Here is a 13,812-nt window from a genome sequence, read left to right as displayed (position 1 = left end):
CTCAACCCTAGTCAGCCCTTCATTTTCCTGTCCACACAACCCAGCCTTCAGAAACCATTATTATCTCCAGTACAGAATGTTCCATTCATTCACTGCGTATCCGGAATTCTTCTGAATCTCCACTCCATGCAGGTGTTCGTTACACTGCTGGTGAATATCCAAGAAACACAATGCTGGTTTTCAGCAGCCTGTTCAATCTCACAGGCGTGCTGTTCTACTGGCTATCCACTCAAACCTGGAAAACACTTCATTTTCCTGTACTCACAACCCAGACTACAGAAATCTTTGGAACCTCCACTAGAGAGTGTGCCATTCATTCGCTGAATCTGGAATTCATCTCAATCTCTACTCCACACAGGCTTTGGTTTCACCACTGGTGAAAGTTCAAGTAACCCAATTCTGGTTTTCAGCGGCCTGTTCACACTCACAGGCGTGCTGTTAAACTGGCTATGCACTAAACTCTGGTCAGCTCTTCATTTTCCTTTCTACACAAAACAGACAGCAGAAATCATTGGATTCTCCACTATAAAATGTTCTATTAATTCAATCTGAATCTGGAATTCTTCCTCAATATCCACTGCAAGTAGACTTTCTTTACACCACTGGTGAATGTCCAAGTAACCCAATGCAGGTATTCAGCTGCCAATTCAAACCCGCAGGCGTGCTGTTCTACTGCCTGTCGACACAACTCTGGTAGGCTCTTCATTTTCCTGTCAACACAACCCATACTTCAGAAATCATTGGAATCTCCACTACAGAATGTGTCATTCATTCACTGAGAATCTGGAATTCATCTCATTCTCCACAGGAGGTCGTCATTTTTTACTCCACTGGTGAATGTCCAAGAAACTCAAGGCTGGTTTTCATCGGCCTGTTGACACTCGCAGGCGTGCTGTTAATCTGGCTGTCCATACAACCCTGGTCAGCTCTTCATTTTCCTCTCCACACAACCCAGACGTCAGAAATCATTGGAATCTCCACTACAAAATTTTCCATTCATTCATTCCGAATCTGGAATTCATCTGAATCTGCAAATCCAGGTAGGCTTTCGTTACACCACAGGTGAACGTCCGAGGAAACCGAATGCTGATTTTCACACTCGCAGGCTTACTATTAAACTATTCAGAAATCATTGGCATCTCCATTAGAGATTTTTCCATTCATTCACTGCGACTTTGGAAAACATCTGAATTCCAACTCCAGGCGAGTTTTCGTTCCACCACTGGTGAATGTCCAAGTAACCCAATGCTGGTTTCCAGCGTCCTGTTCACACTCACAGGCGTGCTGTTCATCTGGCTATCCATGCAACCCTGGTCAGCTCTTCATTTTCCTCTCCACACAACCCAGACGTCAGAAATCATTGGAATCTCCACTACAGAATGTTCCACTCACTCACGGCGAATGTGGAATTCATCTGAAACTCCACTCCAGTCCGCCTTACATTACACAACTGATGAATGTCCACGTAACCGAATGCTGATTTTCACACTCGCAGGCTTACTATTAAACTATTCAGAAATCATTGGCATCTCCCTTAGAGATTTTTCCATTCTTTCACTGCAAATTTGGAAAACATCTGAATTCCAACTCCAGGCGAGTTTTCGTTCCACCACTGGTGAATTTACAAGTAACCCATTGCTGGCTCTCATCGGCCTGTTCCGACTCGCAGGCATGCTGTTCACCTGGCTATACACTCAACGCTGGTCAGCTCTTCATTTTCCTGACCACAAAAGCGAGACTTCAGAAATCATTGGAATCTCCACTACAGAATGTTCCAAACATTCTCGGCGACTCTGGAATTCATTTGTATGTCCACTCCAGGCAGAATTTCGTTACACCACTTGTGAATGTCCAAGTAACACAATGCTGGATTTTTGCGACCTGTTCACAATCGCAGGGGTGATGTTCAACTGGCTATCCACTCAACCCTAGTCAGCCCTTCATTTTCCTGTCCACACAACCCAGCCTTCAGAAACCATTATTATCTCCAGTACAGAATGTTCCATTCATTCACTGCGTATCCGGAATTCTTCTGAATCTCCACTCCATGCAGGTGTTCGTTACACTGCTGGTGAATATCCAAGAAACACAATGCTGGTTTTCAGCAGCCTGTTCAATCTCACAGGCGTGCTGTTCTACTGGCTATCCACTCAAACCTGGAAAACACTTCATTTTCCTGTACTCACAACCCAGACTACAGAAATCTTTGGAACCTCCACTAGAGAGTGTGCCATTCATTCGCTGAATCTGGAATTCATCTCAATCTCTACTCCACACAGGCTTTGGTTTCACCACTGGTGAAAGTTCAAGTAACCCAATTCTGGTTTTCAGCGGCCTGTTCACACTCACAGGCGTGCTGTTAAACTGGCTATGCACTAAACTCTGGTCAGCTCTTCATTTTCCTTTCTACACAAAACAGACAGCAGAAATCATTGGATTCTCCACTATAAAATGTTCTATTAATTCAATCTGAATCTGGAATTCTTCCTCAATATCCACTGCAAGTAGACTTTCTTTACACCACTGGTGAATGTCCAAGTAACCCAATGCAGGTATTCAGCTGCCAATTCAAACCCGCAGGCGTGCTGTTCTACTGCCTGTTGACACAACTCTGGTAGGCTCTTCATTTTCCTGTCAACACAACCCATACTTCAGAAATCATTGGAATCTCCACTACAGAATGTGTCATTCATTCACTGAGAATCTGGATTTCATCTCATTCTCCACAGGAGGTCGTCATTTTTTACTCCACTGGTGAATGTCCAAGAAACTCAAGGCTGGTTTTCATCGGCCTATTGACACTCGCAGGCGTGCTGTTAATCTGGCTGTCCATACAACCCTGGTCAGCTCTTCATTTTCCTCTCCACACAACCCAGACGTCAGAAATCATTGGAATCTCCACTATAAAATTTTCCATTCATTCATTCCGAATCTGGAATTCATCTGAATCTGCAAATCCAGGTAGGCTTTCGTTACACCACAGGTGAACGTCCGAGTAAACCGAATGCTGATTTTCACACTCGCAGGCTTACTATTAAACTATTCAGAAATCATTGGCATCTCCATTAGAGATTTTTCCATTCATTCACTGCGACTTTGGAAAACATCTGAATTCCAACTCCAGGCGAGTTTTCGTTCCACCACTGGTGAATGTCCAAGTAACCCAATGCTGGTTTCCAGCGGCCTGTTCACACTCACAGGCGTGCTGTTCATCTGGCTATCCATGCAACCCTGCTCAGCTCTTCATTTTCCTCTCCACACAACCCAGACGTCAGAAATCATTGGAATCTCCACTACAGAATGTTCCACTCATTCACGGCGAATGTGGAATTCATCTGAAACTCCACTCCAGTCCGCCTTACATTACACAACTGGTGAATGTCCACGTAACCGAATGCTGATTTTCACACTCGCAGGCTTACTATTAAACTATTCAGAAATCATTGGCATCTCCCTTAAAGATTTTTCCATTCTTTCACTGCGAGTTTGGAAAACATCTGAATTCCAACTCCAGGCGAGTTTTCGTTCCACCCCTGGTGAATGTCCAAGTAACCCATTGCTGGCTCTCAGCGGCCTGTTCCGACTCGCAGGCATGCTGTTCACCTGGCTATACACTCAACGCTGGTCAGCTCTTCATTTTCCTGACCACAAAAGCGAGACTTCAGAAATCATTGGAATCTCCACTACAGAATGTTCCAAATATTCTCGGCGACTCTGGAATTCATTTGTATGTCCACTCCAGGCAGAATTTCGTTACACCACTTGTGAATGTCCAAGTAACACAATGCTGGATTTTTGTGACCTGTTCACAATCGCAGGGGTGATGTTCAACTGGCTATCCAATCAACCCTAGTCAGCCCTTCATTTTCCTGTCCACACAACCCAGCCTTCAGAAACCATTATTATCTCCAGTACAGAATGTTCCATTCATTCACTGCGTATCCGGAATTCTTCTGAATCTCCACTCCATGCAGGTGTTCGTTACACTGCTGGTGAATATCCAAGAAACACAATGCTGGTTTTCAGCAGCCTGTTCATTCTCACAGGCGTGCTGTTCTACTGGCTATCCACTCAAACCTGGAAAACACTTCATTTTCCTGTACTCACAACCCAGACTACAGAAATCTTTGGAACCTCCACTAGAGAGTGTGCCATTCATTCGCTGAATCTGGAATTCATCTCAATCTCTACTCCACACAGGCTTTGGTTTCACCACTGGTGAAAGTTCAAGTAACCCAATTCTGGTTTTCAGCGGCCTGTTCACACTCACAGGCGTGCTGTTAAACTGGCTATGCACTAAACTCTGGTCAGCTCTTCATTTTCCTTTCTACACAAAACAGACAGCAGAAATCATTGGATTCTCCACTATAAAATGTTCTATTAATTCAATCTGAATCTGGAATTCTTCCTCAATATCCACTGCAAGTAGACTTTCTTTACACCACTGGTGAATGTCCAAGTAACCCAATGCAGGTATTCAGCTGCCAATTCAAACCCGCAGGCGTGCTGTTCTACTGCCTGTCGACACAACTCTGGTAGGCTCTTCATTTTCCTGTCAACACAACCCATACTTCAGAAATCATTGGAATCTCCACTACAGAATGTGTCATTCATTCACTGAGAATCTGGAATTCATCTCATTCTCCACAGGAGGTCGTCATTTTTTACTCCACTGGTGAATGTCCAAGAAACTCAAGGCTGGTTTTCATCGGCCTGTTGACACTCGCAGGCGTGCTGTTAATCTGGCTGTCCATACAACCCTGGTCAGCTCTTCATTTTCCTCTCCACACAACCCAGACGTCAGAAATCATTGGAATCTCCACTACAAAATTTTCCATTCATTCATTCCGAATCTGGAATTCATCTGAATCTGCAAATCCAGGTAGGCTTTCGTTACACCACAGGTGAACGTCCGAGGAAACCGAATGCTGATTTTCACACTCGCAGGCTTACTATTAAACTATTCAGAAATCATTGGCATCTCCATTAGAGATTTTTCCATTCATTCACTGCGACTTTGGAAAACATCTGAATTCCAACTCCAGGCGAGTTTTCGTTCCACCACTGGTGAATGTCCAAGTAACCCAATGCTGGTTTCCAGCGGCCTGTTCACACTCACAGGCGTGCTGTTCATCTGGCTATCCATGCAACCCTGGTCAGCTCTTCATTTTCCTCTCCACACAACCCAGACGTCAGAAATCATTGGAATCTCCACTACAGAATGTTCCACTCACTCACGGCGAATGTGGAATTCATCTGAAACTCCACTCCAGTCCGCCTTACATTACACAACTGGTGAATGTCCACGTAACCGAATGCTGATTTTCACACTCGCAGGCTTACTATTAAACTATTCAGAAATCATTGGCATCTCCCTTAGAGATTTTTCCATTCTTTCACTGCGAGTTTGGAAAACATCTGAATTCCAACTCCAGGCGAGTTTTCGTTCCACCCCTGGTGAATTTACAAGTAACCCATTGCTGGCTCTCATCGGCCTGTTCCGACTCGCAGGCATGCTGTTCACCTGGCTATACACTCAACGCTGGTCAGCTCTTCATTTTCCTGACCACAAAAGCGAGACTTCAGAAATCATTGGAATCTCCACTACAGAATGTTCCAAACATTCTCGGCGACTCTGGAATTCATTTGTATGTCCACTCCAGGCAGAATTTCGTTACACCACTTGTGAATGTCCAAGTAACACAATGCTGGATTTTTGCGACCTGTTCACAATCGCAGGGGTGATGTTCAACTGGCTATCCACTCAACCCTAGTCAGCCCTTCATTTTCCTGTCCACACAACCCAGCCTTCAGAAACCATTATTATCTCCAGTACAGAATGTTCCATTCATTCACTGCGTATCCGGAATTCTTCTGAATCTCCACTCCATGCAGGTGTTCGTTACACTGCTGGTGAATATCCAAGAAACACAATGCTGGTTTTCAGCAGCCTGTTCAATCTCACAGGCGTGCTGTTCTACTGGCTATCCACTCAAACCTGGAAAACACTTCATTTTCCTGTACTCACAACCCAGACTACAGAAATCTTTGGAACCTCCACTAGAGAGTGTGCCATTCATTCGCTGAATCTGGAATTCATCTCAATCTCTACTCCACACAGGCTTTGGTTTCACCACTGGTGAAAGTTCAAGTAACCCAATTCTGGTTTTCAGCGGCCTGTTCACACTCACAGGCGTGCTGTTAAACTGGCTATGCACTAAACTCTGGTCAGCTCTTCATTTTCCTTTCTACACAAAACAGACAGCAGAAATCATTGGATTCTCCACTATAAAATGTTCTATTAATTCAATCTGAATCTGGAATTCTTCCTCAATATCCACTGCAAGTAGACTTTCTTTACACCACTGGTGAATGTCCAAGTAACCCAATGCAGGTATTCAGCTGCCAATTCAAACCCGCAGGCGTGCTGTTCTACTGCCTGTCGACACAACTCTGGTAGGCTCTTCATTTTCCTGTCAACACAACCCATACTTCAGAAATCATTGGAATCTCCACTACAGAATGTGTCATTCATTCACTGAGAATCTGGATTTCATCTCATTCTCCACAGGAGGTCGTCATTTTTTACTCCACTGGTGAATGTCCAAGAAACTCAAGGCTGGTTTTCATCGGCCTATTGACACTCGCAGGCGTGCTGTTAATCTGGCTGTCCATACAACCCTGGTCAGCTCTTCATTTTCCTCTCCACACAACCCAGACGTCAGAAATCATTGGAATCTCCACTACAAAATTTTCCATTCATTCATTCCGAATCTGGAATTCATCTGAATCTGCAAATCCAGGTAGGCTTTCGTTACACCACAGGTGAACGTCCGAGTAAACCGAATGCTGATTTTCACACTCGCAGGCTTACTATTAAACTATTCAGAAATCATTGGCATCTCCATTAGAGATTTTTCCATTCATTCACTGCGACTTTGGAAAACATCTGAATTCCAACTCCAGGCGAGTTTTCGTTCCACCACTGGTGAATGTCCAAGTAACCCAATGCTGGTTTCCAGCGGCCTGTTCACACTCACAGGCGTGCTGTTCATCTGGCTATCCATGCAACCCTGGTCAGCTCTTCATTTTCCTCTCCACACAACCCAGACGTCAGAAATCATTGGAATCTCCACTACAGAATGTTCCACTCACTCACGGCGAATGTGGAATTCATCTGAAACTCCACTCCAGTCCGCCTTACATTACACAACTGGTGAATGTCCACGTAACCGAATGCTGATTTTCACACTCGCAGGCTTACTATTAAACTATTCAGAAATCATTGGCATCTCCCTTAGAGATTTTTCCATTCTTTCACTGCGAGTTTGGAAAACATCTGAATTCCAACTCCAGGCGAGTTTTCGTTCCACCCCTGGTGAATTTACAAGTAACCCATTGCTGGCTCTCATCGGCCTGTTCCGACTCGCAGGCATGCTGTTCACCTGGCTATACACTCAACGCTGGTCAGCTCTTCATTTTCCTGACCACAAAAGCGAGACTTCAGAAATCATTGGAATCTCCACTACAGAATGTTCCAAACATTCTCGGCGACTCTGGAATTCATTTGTATGTCCACTCCAGGCAGAATTTCGTTACACCACTTGTGAATGTCCAAGTAACACAATGCTGGATTTTTGCGACCTGTTCACAATCGCAGGGGTGATGTTCAACTGGCTATCCACTCAACCCTAGTCAGCCCTTCATTTTCCTGTCCACACAACCCAGCCTTCAGAAACCATTATTATCTCCAGTACCGAATGTTCCATTCATTCACTGCGTATCCGGAATTCTTCTGAATCTCCACTCCATGCAGGTGTTCGTTACACTGCTGGTGAATATCCAAGAAACACAATGCTGGTTTTCAGCAGCCTGTTCAATCTCACAGGCGTGCTGTTCTACTGGCTATCCACTCAAACCTGGAAAACACTTCATTTTCCTGTACTCACAACCCAGACTACAGAAATCTTTGGAACCTCCACTAGAGAGTGTGCCATTCATTCGCTGAATCTGGAATTCATCTCAATCTCTACTCCACACAGGCTTTGGTTTCACCACTGGTGAAAGTTCAAGTAACCCAATTCTGGTTCTCAGCGGCCTGTTCACACTCACAGGCGTGCTGTTAAACTGGCTATGCACTAAACTCTGGTCAGCTCTTCATTTTCCTTTCTACACAAAACAGACAGCAGAAATCATTGGATTCTCCACTATAAAATGTTCTATTAATTCAATCTGAATCTGGAATTCTTCCTCAATATCCACTGCAAGTAGACTTTCTTTACACCACTGGTGAATGTCCAAGTAACCCAATGCAGGTATTCAGCTGCCAATTCAAACCCGCAGGCGTGCTGTTCTACTGCCTGTTGACACAACTCTGGTAGGCTCTTCATTTTCCTGTCAACACAACCCATACTTCAGAAATCATTGGAATCTCCACTACAGAATGTGTCATTCATTCACTGAGAATCTGGATTTCATCTCATTCTCCACAGGAGGTCGTCATTTTTTACTCCACTGGTGAATGTCCAAGAAACTCAAGGCTGGTTTTCATCGGCCTATTGACACTCGCAGGCGTGCTGTTAATCTGGCTGTCCATACAACCCTGGTCAGCTCTTCATTTTCCTCTCCACACAACCCAGACGTCAGAAATCATTGGAATCTCCACTACAAAATTTTCCATTCATTCATTCCGAATCTGGAATTCATCTGAATCTGCAAATCCAGGTAGGCTTTCGTTACACCACAGGTGAACGTCCGAGTAAACCGAATGCTGATTTTCACACTCGCAGGCTTACTATTAAACTATTCAGAAATCATTGGCATCTCCATTAGAGATTTTTCCATTCATTCACTGCGACTTTGGAAAACATCTGAATTCCAACTCCAGGCGAGTTTTCGTTCCACCACTGGTGAATGTCCAAGTAACCCAATGCTGGTTTCCAGCGGCCTGTTCACACTCACAGGCGTGCTGTTCATCTGGCTATCCATGCAACCCTGCTCAGCTCTTCATTTTCCTCTCCACACAACCCAGACGTCAGAAATCATTGGAATCTCCACTACAGAATGTTCCACTCATTCACGGCGAATGTGGAATTCATCTGAAACTCCACTCCAGTCCGCCTTACATTACACAACTGGTGAATGTCCACGTAACCGAATGCTGATTTTCACACTCGCAGGCTTACTATTAAACTATTCAGAAATCATTGGCATCTCCCTTAAAGATTTTTCCATTCTTTCACTGCGAGTTTGGAAAACATCTGAATTCCAACTCCAGGCGAGTTTTCGTTCCACCCCTGGTGAATGTCCAAGTAACCCATTGCTGGCTCTCAGCGGCCTGTTCCGACTCGCAGGCATGCTGTTCACCTGGCTATACACTCAACGCTGGTCAGCTCTTCATTTTCCTGACCACAAAAGCGAGACTTCAGAAATCATTGGAATCTCCACTACAGAATGTTCCAAACATTCTCGGCGACTCTGGAATTCATTTGTATGTCCACTCCAGGCAGAATTTCGTTACACCACTTGTGAATGTCCAAGTAACACAATGCTGGATTTTTGTGACCTGTTCACAATCGCAGGGGTGATGTTCAACTGGCTATCCAATCAACCCTAGTCAGCCCTTCATTTTCCTGTCCACACAACCCAGCCTTCAGAAACCATTATTATCTCCAGTACAGAATGTTCCATTCATTCACTGCGTATCCGGAATTCTTCTGAATCTCCACTCCATGCAGGTGTTCGTTACACTGCTGGTGAATATCCAAGAAACACAATGCTGGTTTTCAGCAGCCTGTTCAATCTCACAGGCGTGCTGTTCTACTGGCTATCCACTCAAACCTGGAAAACACTTCATTTTCCTGTACTCACAACCCAGACTACAGAAATCTTTGGAACCTCCACTAGAGAGTGTGCCATTCATTCGCTGAATCTGGAATTCATCTCAATCTCTACTCCACACAGGCTTTGGTTTCACCACTGGTGAAAGTTCAAGTAACCCAATTCTGGTTTTCAGCGGCCTGTTCACACTCACAGGCGTGCTGTTAAACTGGCTATGCACTAAACTCTGGTCAGCTCTTCATTTTCCTTTCTACACAAAACAGACAGCAGAAATCATTGGATTCTCCACTATAAAATGTTCTATTAATTCAATCTGAATCTGGAATTCTTCCTCAATATCCACTGCAAGTAGACTTTCTTTACACCACTGGTGAATGTCCAAGTAACCCAATGCAGGTATTCAGCTGCCAATTCAAACCCGCAGGCGTGCTGTTCTACTGCCTGTCGACACAACTCTGGTAGGCTCTTCATTTTCCTGTCAACACAACCCATACTTCAGAAATCATTGGAATCTCCACTACAGAATGTGTCATTCATTCACTGAGAATCTGGAATTCATCTCATTCTCCACAGGAGGTCGTCATTTTTTACTCCACTGGTGAATGTCCAAGAAACTCAAGGCTGGTTTTCATCGGCCTGTTGACACTCGCAGGCGTGCTGTTAATCTGGCTGTCCATACAACCCTGGTCAGCTCTTCATTTTCCTCTCCACACAACACAGACGTCAGAAATCATTGGAATCTCCACTACAAAATTTTCCATTCATTCATTCCGAATCTGGAATTCATCTGAATCTGCAAATCCAGGTAGGCTTTCGTTACACCACAGGTGAACGTCCGAGGAAACCGAATGCTGATTTTCACACTCGCAGGCTTACTATTAAACTATTCAGAAATCATTGGCATCTCCATTAGAGATTTTTCCATTCATTCACTGCGACTTTGGAAAACATCTGAATTCCAACTCCAGGCGAGTTTTCGTTCCACCACTGGTGAATGTCCAAGTAACCCAATGCTGGTTTCCAGCGGCCTGTTCACACTCACAGGCGTGCTGTTCATCTGGCTATCCATGCAACCCTGGTCAGCTCTTCATTTTCCTCTCCACACAACCCAGACGTCAGAAATCATTGGAATCTCCACTACAGAATGTTCCACTCACTCACGGCGAATGTGGAATTCATCTGAAACTCCACTCCAGTCCGCCTTACATTACACAACTGGTGAATGTCCACGTAACCGAATGCTGATTTTCACACTCGCAGGCTTACTATTAAACTATTCAGAAATCATTGGCATCTCCCTTAGAGATTTTTCCATTCTTTCACTGCGAGTTTGGAAAACATCTGAATTCCAACTCCAGGCGAGTTTTCGTTCCACCCCTGGTGAATTTACAAGTAACCCATTGCTGGCTCTCATCGGCCTGTTCCGACTCGCAGGCATGCTGTTCACCTGGCTATACACTCAACGCTGGTCAGCTCTTCATTTTCCTGACCACAAAAGCGAGACTTCAGAAATCATTGGAATCTCCACTACAGAATGTTCCAAACATTCTCGGCGACTCTGGAATTCATTTGTATGTCCACTCCAGGCAGAATTTCGTTACACCACTTGTGAATGTCCAAGTAACACAATGCTGGATTTTTGCGACCTGTTCACAATCGCAGGGGTGATGTTCAACTGGCTATCCAATCAACCCTAGTCAGCCCTTCATTTTCCTGTCCACACAACCCAGCCTTCAGAAACCATTATTATCTCCAGTACAGAATGTTCCATTCATTCACTGCGTATCCGGAATTCTTCTGAATCTCCACTCCATGCAGGTGTTCGTTACACTGCTGGTGAATATCCAAGAAACACAATGCTGGTTTTCAGCAGCCTGTTCAATCTCACAGGCGTGCTGTTCTACTGGCTATCCACTCAAACCTGGAAAACACTTCATTTTCCTGTACTCACAACCCAGACTACAGAAATCTTTGGAACCTCCACTAGAGAGTGTGCCATTCATTCGCTGAATCTGGAATTCATCTCAATCTCTACTCCACACAGGCTTTGGTTTCACCACTGGTGAAAGTTCAAGTAACCCAATTCTGGTTTTCAGCGGCCTGTTCACACTCACAGGCCTGCTGTTAAACTGGCTATGCACTAAACTCTGGTCAGCTCTTCATTTTCCTTTCTACACAAAACAGACAGCAGAAATCATTGGATTCTCCACTATAAAATGTTCTATTAATTCAATCTGAATCTGGAATTCTTCCTCAATATCCACTGCAAGTAGACTTTCTTTACACCACTGGTGAATGTCCAAGTAACCCAATGCAGGTATTCAGCTGCCAATTCAAACCCGCAGGCGTGCTGTTCTACTGCCTGTCGACACAACTCTGGTAGGCTCTTCATTTTCCTGTCAACACAACCCATACTTCAGAAATCATTGGAATCTCCACTACAGAATGTGTCATTCATTCACTGAGAATCTGGAATTCATCTCATTCTCCACAGGAGGTCGTCATTTTTTACTCCACTGGTGAATGTCCAAGAAACTCAAGGCTGGTTTTCATCGGCCTGTTGACACTCGCAGGCGTGCTGTTAATCTGGCTGTCCATACAACCCTGGTCAGCTCTTCATTTTCCTCTCCACACAACCCAGACGTCAGAAATCATTGGAATCTCCACTACAAAATTTTCCATTCATTCATTCCGAATCTGGAATTCATCTGAATCTGCAAATCCAGGTAGGCTTTCGTTACACCACAGGTGAACGTCCGAGTAAACCGAATGCTGATTTTCACACTCGCAGGCTTACTATTAAACTATTCAGAAATCATTGGCATCTCCATTAGAGATTTTTCCATTCATTCACTGCGACTTTGGAAAACATCTGAATTCCAACTCCAGGCGAGTTTTCGTTCCACCACTGGTGAATGTCCAAGTAACCCAATGCTGGTTTCCAGCGGCCTGTTCACACTCACAGGCGTGCTGTTCATCTGGCTATCCATGCAACCCTGCTCAGCTCTTCATTTTCCTCTCCACACAACCCAGACGTCAGAAATCATTGGAATCTCCACTACAGAATGTTCCACTCATTCACGGCGAATGTGGAATTCATCTGAAACTCCACTCCAGTCCGCCTTACATTACACAACTGGTGAATGTCCACGTAACCGAATGCTGATTTTCACACTCGCAGGCTTACTATTAAACTATTCAGAAATCATTGGCATCTCCCTTAGAGATTTTTCCATTCTTTCACTGCGCGTTTGGAAAACATCTGATTTCCAACTCCAGGCGAGTTTTCGTTCCACCCCTGGTGAATGTCCAAGTAACCCATTGCTGGCTCTCAGCGGCCTGTTCCGACTCGCAGGCATGCTGTTCACCTGGCTATACACTCAACGCTGGTCAGCTCTTCATTTTCCTGACCACAAAAGCGAGACTTCAGAAATCATTGGAATCTCCACTACCGAATGTTCCAAACATTCACGGCGACTCTGGAATTCATTTGTATGTCCACTCCAGGCAGATTTCGTTACACCACTTGTGAATGTCCAAGTAACACAATGCTGGATTTTTACGACCTGTTCACAATCGCAGGGGTGATGTTCAACTGGCTATCCACTCAACCCTAGTCAGCCCTTCATTTTCCTGTCCACACAACCCAGCCTTCAGCAACCATTATTATCTCCAGTACAGAATGTTCCATTCATTCACTGCGTATCCGGAATTCTTCTGAATCTCCACTCCATGCAGGTGTTCGTTACACTGCTGGTGAATATCCAAGAAACACAATGCTGGTTTTCAGCAGCCTGTTCAATCTCACAGGCGTGCTGTTCTACTGGCTATCCACTCAAACCTGGAAAACACTTCATATTCCTGTACTCACAACCCAGACTACAGAAATCTTTGGAACCTCCACTAGAGAGTGTGCCATTCATTCGCTGAATCTGGAATTCATCTCAATCTCTACTCCAAACAGGCTTTGGT

This window comes from Sorex fumeus, unplaced genomic scaffold (assembly GCF_029834395.1).
Source record: "Sorex fumeus unplaced genomic scaffold, SorFum_2.1 ptg000043l, whole genome shotgun sequence".
Classification (NCBI taxonomy): Eukaryota; Metazoa; Chordata; class Mammalia; order Eulipotyphla; family Soricidae; genus Sorex; species Sorex fumeus.
Note: the sequence above shows the minus strand (reverse complement) of the source record.